The 8,025-nt window shown below is 40.0% G+C and overlaps 1 long non-coding RNA gene across 2 annotated transcripts; it reads left to right on the forward strand.

Moving 5' to 3' along the window:
• The first annotated feature begins 392 nt into the window (after positions 1-392).
• Positions 393-7,802, forward strand: LOC138106011 (uncharacterized). 2 transcript variants are annotated; one of them, XR_011148867.1, is made up of 4 exons: positions 393-590; positions 1,656-1,809; positions 2,798-2,875; positions 7,638-7,802. It is a non-coding gene; the product is annotated as an uncharacterized lncRNA (long non-coding RNA). The 2 variants fall into 2 exon arrangements; XR_011148866.1 differs by lacking the exon at positions 7,638-7,802 and having other exon boundaries at positions 2,798-3,072.
• Positions 7,803-8,025: the final 223 nt, after the last annotated feature.

Below are 8,025 nucleotides of genomic sequence, written 5' to 3' on the forward strand. Positions count from 1 at the left end.
ATGGGGGCCGTGAAAAACTTTTAGTAGAGGTTCAGCCTGTAACCTGATGGAAAAGGTAACTCTCTTTTGTTTGATTATATTTATGTAGGTATAAATTTTTAAAGGAGTTTGATTTTTTCCTAAATCATGAAGTTCAAAGAGAATCCCCTTTAATGTGCTGTAAAATAGGAATATATTTTTTCTTCCCCCTTTCCAAGAAGAGAAAATTTGCAAGTAGTCTGATTCAAAGCTTTCACATGTGATCTGCTTTAGCAATTGGGATGGTTCTTGTTGCCATAAATATTTAGAGCTAAATCAGCTGCAGATGTTACCCCTTAAGGGAAAAGGATCATTGGCACTAATTCTATTTATTTATCCAAAATAAGCTCAGAGGTGTAGATTTAACAGTCTTACCCTCTGCTTTGAAATATTGCCAAGTTATTTTACTTCTCTTCTTCCTTTCCTATCGGTTTTGGCTTATATTGATGTGGATGTTACTACCTGTAAAAAGGACTTTTGTACTTGGAGTCTTGTGACAGCCTTCTCTCCCTGTTGCTAATTTCAGAGTTGATCTGAGTGGTCCAGAAGAGAAGAATTAAAGAAAATAAAAGGTATGCTGCATTTATTTGATGGCATTTCAAGAAAAATACCAGAGTAGCATAGAGAGCTATAGGAGAAAGTTTCACGAAGGATGTCTGGACTTCAGGCAGCTCTCTTGAAAGCTGTTTATTGCATAGGCAAAGTTACAGCATTTCAGGGAGTGGGTATCCAGAGCCAGCCCTACAGCTGCCAGCTCCAGCTGTAGGCATACCTGAAGCTGCTTTCTGTTCAAGTTACAAAGCATTTTATACTTTTCTTTGCAGAGTATCTTAACACATAACAACCAATAAGCACCATACACCATACCTTTACATTTGCCTATAGCCTATCATAACTACTACCATCACCATATTATAGTCATTATTATCCAGTCACAAGAGTAAGTAAGTTACAGTTTAAGCTTACAATGGAAAATTCTCAGGCTTCTCTTTTTCTTCCTACTTTGACATTTCTTGTTTGCCTGCCATATCTCTCTTTTTGGTAAAGACATGTTTTCTATTTACTTATGCTCTTCTTGAGACTTATTTACGTGGTGAAAAACATGTCTTTGTTTGTAGTCACATACCTTTGTCCTACTCCTAAAAATCTCCTTCCAACTCATCTCCAACCTTTGCCTTCTCAGTTACTCAGCGATCACTGTTTCAGCAAAACATCTTTTATTCTATATCAAAACTTGCTTCCATTTCTACCTCATCCCCAGTTTCTACATTCAGAGATCTTTCTTCCAAGCCTACATACCTGTGAAACTTTCTTACCAAACTTTCATTCTCCCCAACAGAGAGCAAAGATTGCGTGTGCTCAGCAGATCCATGATCTGCACTCTCATCCCCATTCTCTACCCCTTTCTATGCTCACTGTCCCAGGAATAGGGGTTAGGATGTTTCTTCCCTCTTCCCTTCACAGCTAGTAGAAAACTTATTGGTTGGACACACTCACAAGAGGTAGGAGATATGAATTTGAATGATTTCAGGATGAAGATGTGATTCAAAAAGGGAATAAACCAAATAAACACTTTGGGATACTATTCTAAAAACTTCTTCCTCTAATCCTTTCCCTATTTTGGTTACATTTTTCAGTGAAAGTGGCTGTAGTTACTGGACTTCATACTGAGATCAAGACGGAGAGTAGGAAGCCCCAGTGGATTTTGCAAGGGCTCCTACAGATTGATGGGGTGTATTAACATTACTAAGGCTTTCTGTGCTGTTGGGATGTTGTGCAAGATAGAAGAAGGTACTGATTTTCTGTCTTGGTGAAATATAAGTCCCAGGGAAAATCCTGATACTTAAGATTTTGATCAAGTTTTCCAGAGATGGATACCTAAACACCATCTAAGTTGGCCTCCATGTGCCCATGGTTTTCTGCTTTGTTAGCTTTACATTTCTGGCTGCCTAATTTGAGTGATTTCAGTTATGTTTTGAATATTTTTCAAAACACAGTGAAGCTTTTAGTAACTTTTGACATAAATTCTTTTATCAGCTCTTACAGATTTTCAAGCATGTAGAATGCCTAATTTCAGAAGGTTTCATTAAACTGCAATAGCATAAACCTCCTAAGTAATTCAGATACTTTAAAATACCTTAGTATATGAACCAGTATTTGTCTTCTGTAATACTGACTTCTGGTCATTCTCAATGACACATTATTAGGAAAAGAAAAGAAAAAGACAGTCTCTCTCAACTATCTGTGCTACAATAAACATAGGGTTTGTAAAATAAATCTGGGGTGTTAATCAAAGCTCTGTACACATCCCCATCTGCTGTGATAGTAAAACCCCTGCTGCTAACAGTATACAGAGAAATGCAATTACTTGTCTATAACTAGAAACATTAACAAACACTACTGGATGCAAAAAGCAAATAAAAGGACAAGCCAGACACCCACAAATTATTAATCTATGCAGATGACCTTCTGTTTACAATTAAAAATCTAGCATTTGAAGCACTAATGCCACCCAACCTATCAGATTTTGGCACAGCCTCACATTATAAAATCTATCAGTCTAATCAGATGTCTATTTTCTGACATTACTCAAAAACTTACCAGATCTTTGGAATTAGAATGGGAAAGACAAACACAATTTATATTCTGATCAAACTGGCCTATATGACAGCATCAATGATAAGATGAAACTGGCCATTTCATGCCTCTTGGCTGAGCTAGTACTGCGAAAACCATTAGCATTTGACAAGTCCGTTTTATTTTATTGTTATTTTTGCAGAGGAGGAAAGAGAAGAAAGGAGGGTGATTGAGCACTTCCAGATGACCAAGCCATAACCTACAGAATATTATTCAGAAGGTATAGTAAAAATTTGATATTAAATCCTCCTGAAAAACCTACAGAAATAGATGAGTACCACACCTGTCAGCCAAGATGCAGCAACACCTAAAGCTATGAGATACAGAGTTGGGATGTGAAAGTTATTAAACATCCCTGGTTCTGAGGTCTGCAAGAACCATATATGAGGTTCTATTAAGAAAGAGATGGATGCTTCATAAATCACCCCGTGGTACTGAAAAAAGGAAAAAAGACTGAAAGATACATAACTGGCATGATCCTCTGATGGTTTTAAAAGATTAAATTCAATAGTGTCTCTCCTGACAAAGGACAGTCTTATGGGGTGACCAGATTTCTGAAACTGAGCATTCAACCTGCTTGAAAATTACTAAGAGTTGACAAAAGAATTTAACTTATCTGCCCTGCTACTTTTCAAAGATTGTGCAGAATATGAGAGATGCCTGCATGGACCAAGCCAGACTCAAAGCCAACAGTTCAATTGGTGTCATATATAGTACAAATAAGATGGATCCCTTATTGTGTATGAGAAGCAGCAGCAGAAAAAAAAAAAATGAAGAAAAAGGGATTCTTGTCAGTTAAGACATTTCCTAAAGTCAAAACAATTGAATTTGAGTAGTTTAATGTTAATTTAAACACTAAGATTTTGTTGGTTTGGTTTCAACTTTCTGATATAATCACTTTTTCAGATCACTTGAGATCCAAACATTTTGCTTTATATATGTTTGAAATGACTGTGGCACAAGAAGTGTAAATAACAAAAAAAAATCCAAATCAACAAATTGTTTGAGAAAATAGCCATATTTCTGTAGCACTAAACATAAAAGTGTAGTATGTATTCCCTAGACTTAAAGCATAAATAAGTTTTTTTCACAATACATGAAGGTAATTTTTTCCCCTTCAATTTATAGTGGGTCTATTGACTTCAATAAATTGCTCTTGGTTTGCACCAAAGTAACAGAGCAAAATTTGACCCAGGGTTTTCAACATTTCTTTTAAATCTAAATTTATAATAAAGCACAAAAACTTCTTAATGATTAATTGTTTTGTTGCTAGGCAGTCTGGCCCTGATGGGCTGTTAAAGTTTGATTTACTGTGCTGATCCATGACCTCTTTCTCTGTCAACTCATTCTTTATGATTATATATTTATATTATAGAGGCATGTAGAGGCTTCTGAGGTGACCAGGACTTTATTGTGCTGTTAGGCACTGTCCAAACATGCATAAAGAAAAATCTCCTTATTCTGAAGAGTTCATTATTTATGTAACAGGCAGGGTTTTTTTTCTGAGAGCAGACTGAAATGTAGGACTACGGTTTGGCTTTCCTGAATTGCTTTTCCCAATGTGCCATGCTCTCTGGTCTGTGTAGGAGAGATGCAGGTGCTCAGTAGCCATCCACCCAACCTGGGACTACCACAGGCACCACAGAGACACAGCGAGCTGGAGGGGACTGGCAATCAACCTTTTATCTGATCTTGCCGAGAATGACAGGAACTGAGGAAATGAGACTCTTGACTCTTCAATGTCCCCAGAAAGTACTATGTGTGCAGCAAAATTAATTTAATTAACTAAGCCTGATGAAATTATACAAATTATACAAAGGCTAAATAGTACAAAAGTTGTTGGTAGAGAGGGAACAAAGCCTGAAAATTTGTTAGCATGGATGTTCAACCCATGAGTCTGTAACTACTGAGGTTCCTGCCTTGTGCTTCCCAGCCTGACCACTGCTTGCTGCAGAAGGGCTTGTGCGTACAGAGATCAGGCATGGGTGGAAAAAAAACCCACAACAAAACAGAAAAAGGAAAACTGCAATATTTATTTTGAGAACAGAACAAGCATGCAAGTATTGATTTCCCAAAATAGTAAAAGACAAAAAGGTCCTACTCTCAGTCCTCAAAACCTTGGTGCCTTGCTAAGGTTCTGTGAAGTTATTTCACCTGAGGTATTCATGTTTCCTGAACCAAACGCTGTTGCCTCATATCCTGAAGGGGTATGCTACAAATGGCATATGAAAATTGGTTGCTGAGTTTCTGCCTGACTCACAGGGCTCTGCAGGCAGGTCTGTGAGTGAAAATGGTTAGCCATCATAGGTGCTACCCCAGTTCACTGCAACGCCAATTTGAGTTACAGACAGGGTAGAAAGGGAGCTCCTCATCTACCCCTGCTAAGCACAGATATAACCATTCCTCGAGGGGAGAAATCTGACAGACTAATTCAGTACAAAATTAGGTACAACAAATCTCACTTTCTTTAGTACTCTGCCTTTCTACAAAATGTGTGTTGCTTTTAGACTAGTTTTTCTCCACCCAGCGAGGGGTGGAGAATGTAATGGGTTAGCAAGCATAGTCCCAGAAGTGATGTTCTTGCAAAGGGGTGCTTACAGCTTCCTCTGTGATCTGACAGAAACTATCAGCTGGGCAGTTTGAATATGGACAATTCTTTAAGCCACTTAAAATTGTGACCGCCTCTGTGATACACATTTAAGAATAGGAAACCCCCCCCCACAGCTCTCTCTCGTTTCCGGTGCTGGGACAGGTGGCTGCGGGCCCCGTGTGGGGGCCGGGCCACGGCCATCCTGGGGCCGATGGGCCCTGTTCCACCTGCGGAACCCCCCCACAGCTCTGCTGTGGGCAGCTGGAGCAGCTCGGCTCCCCCTCTCCAGTGCAGCCAAGATTCAGCTGAAGCTGCACCGCTGTCCGGCAGAGATCGTGTGACCAACAGCGATAAGTGAAATTCCAGCTGCAAGGCCTGGGTGAGATTAACCCTTTTAGTGCTAGGAAGAACTGAAAACCTGAGGGAAAAGAAAGAGGAGATGTTGTAAAGCTATGAATGTATCAGAGTACCCATTGTAATTTCATGAAGGCATGGGGGTGGAGCGTTCAACTTGTGAGCAAAAGCACCTGCGCTGAGATAGGCAGATGCTGACGCAGCTGTAATTTCATGAGAAGTTTGAACAAGGAGAGATGGAAGCGATGAGGACTTTTGCTCCAAATGGAAAAGGAGAAAACCTCAGTTCCTAGAGATGCTCCCAGAGATGGTCCTAGAGATGAAGATGAGGAGAACCCTTTGCTCCCAGGGAAGGAGAAGGGTCTCTGTTCTTAGAGATGAAATGCTCCCAGAGATGGGTGAAGAGAACTTTTATTTCTGAATGGCTCAACCTTAAAATTTTACCCCAGTAATTCAGGAGTGGACCCTCGAAAGCAGTTGTGGGAAAAGCTGCAAGTCGTGGGGAGGGGGGGGGGGAGGGGGAAGGGGGAAGGGACTCACATGCGAGCAGAGAACCAACCTGGGCAGATGTCTCATTGTGATAATGTTTTCATAGCATGGACAAGAGAGACTCCTCTTCCTAAATGGACTGAACAAGGTTATTATGGAAGTGGTAAACAGACTGAACATCTCAAGGGTTGTCTTTTCACATTGTCAGTGGGAGAAGGGAGGAAGGTGGGGGGAGGAGGAGAGTTCTGAAGGTGGTATAATTTTTTTCCTTCTTTTAGGTCTGTTAATAAACTTCTGTATATTCTTCCAAGTTTGGTGCCTGCTTTGCATTTCTCCTAATTCTTATTTCACGGAAGGTAAACAGTAATGAGTATTTTGGACCAAACCACTACAGAGGTGTTAAATAACTCTAGGTGGGCAGAACAGAGGCCAGTGCATCCAGATTTGTCAAGACTATTCTCTTTATTCTTTTTTCTTGGCTTTCTTCACCTTTTGTAAGAGACTTGTTCACAACAGAGCATGACAATCCAAAAAACCACATAAGCTCCCAGAAGTGTGAATCTCAGCTATGAGTCTCAGCTTTGTCTTACGTGATGCTACACTTGAGACATTGAAAAGCGAAAGTCTGCTCTTAATCTTATTTAAGATGCTATAAATCAGGGATTATTCCACTGAGCTCAATGTAAATTTGTGGTAAAGCTGATCTGAGTAATAAATACCTAGTTCCCAAACTTGAGTAAAACAAGTTGGGCTAGTAACTGAATGTGCTATCATGAGTGCTCTGAGTTATGTATGCTGGAAAAATTATAGGATGGCTTCCTTCTAAGAATGATGATTTTCCCTCTTGTCTTTGTCCACTTTTTGCAGTATTGTCTCCTATGCCAGCTGACTACTTCTTCCACCTGCTCCATTCCTACCTTTGTTCAGGCTGAAGTTTACGTTTCTTGTGTGTAGATAATTGATTCTTTGGACTCAAGGTATAGTTACATAAATATAAATTAGTTGACCGTACCAAACCAGATGCTCAGTTGATGTAACTCAGTTTGCACAGTGTTGACTTATTCCTGCAGAGGAGTCAATTTAGTGTTAAAGAACCACATAAAGCCTTGTTATATCTCTTGCATTTTTCCCCTCTTCATTTTGACATTTCACGCTCATCTGCCAGTCAGTATGACTGCTTTTCTCATTCCACTCATTCCACGTAAGTCTGTGTTTGCAATTTGGTACCAGCAAAGGTACCAAATTGAGGCTAAATTTTCTGCAAGATTTTTATCTGCCAGCTGCCTCTGCCTATTTACTGTGTCTATCCCTCCTGTCTGCCAGCTGCTCTCAGCAACCAGCTTCTTGATAGCCACAAGGTTCAAACTTAAAATCTTCTCACACTTTTGTGCAGTACCTCCATGTTTGGTTTTTTCCCTCACTTTGTATTCAATCAGGAAAAAAAGGTATAAAGACACAGGTGTTGTCTCTTTTTCCAGTCATGCCATGTGATTCCTGTTGAATGACTGTGATCATGACATCAGGATTCTTTTGTATTTTTACCTTCTAGGCCCAACCAGCAATTCCTTTCTCAAGTGGAACATTTCCAGATAACACAGCAAGATGTGGCTAAGACTGAGACAAAAATGACATGAAAGGAAATTTTGAGGTGAGGGTAAAGGTAATAAAGGTCACAGCTACAATTTCCATGTAGGGGTATTAAGACTGGGCACTGCATTATCTTACATCTTAATATATTCAGACACATTAACATACATTCCTCTGCCAGTGTTCTGAGCCAGCCAGCTCTGTAAGCAGGAAGGAACTGGCACAGGGTTACAGTGAGGCTTTACACAGCCTAATGGGTCCACTGTGAGCCAATCTCACCAGCATGGGCCTGTGCAAATATACCCTCGATATTTCCTTCCAGCAGCCTGGGCTTGTGTCTTTCCCCCTTA

Source organism: Aphelocoma coerulescens, chromosome 2 (genome assembly GCF_041296385.1).
Source record: "Aphelocoma coerulescens isolate FSJ_1873_10779 chromosome 2, UR_Acoe_1.0, whole genome shotgun sequence".
Taxonomy (NCBI): domain Eukaryota; kingdom Metazoa; phylum Chordata; class Aves; order Passeriformes; family Corvidae; genus Aphelocoma; species Aphelocoma coerulescens.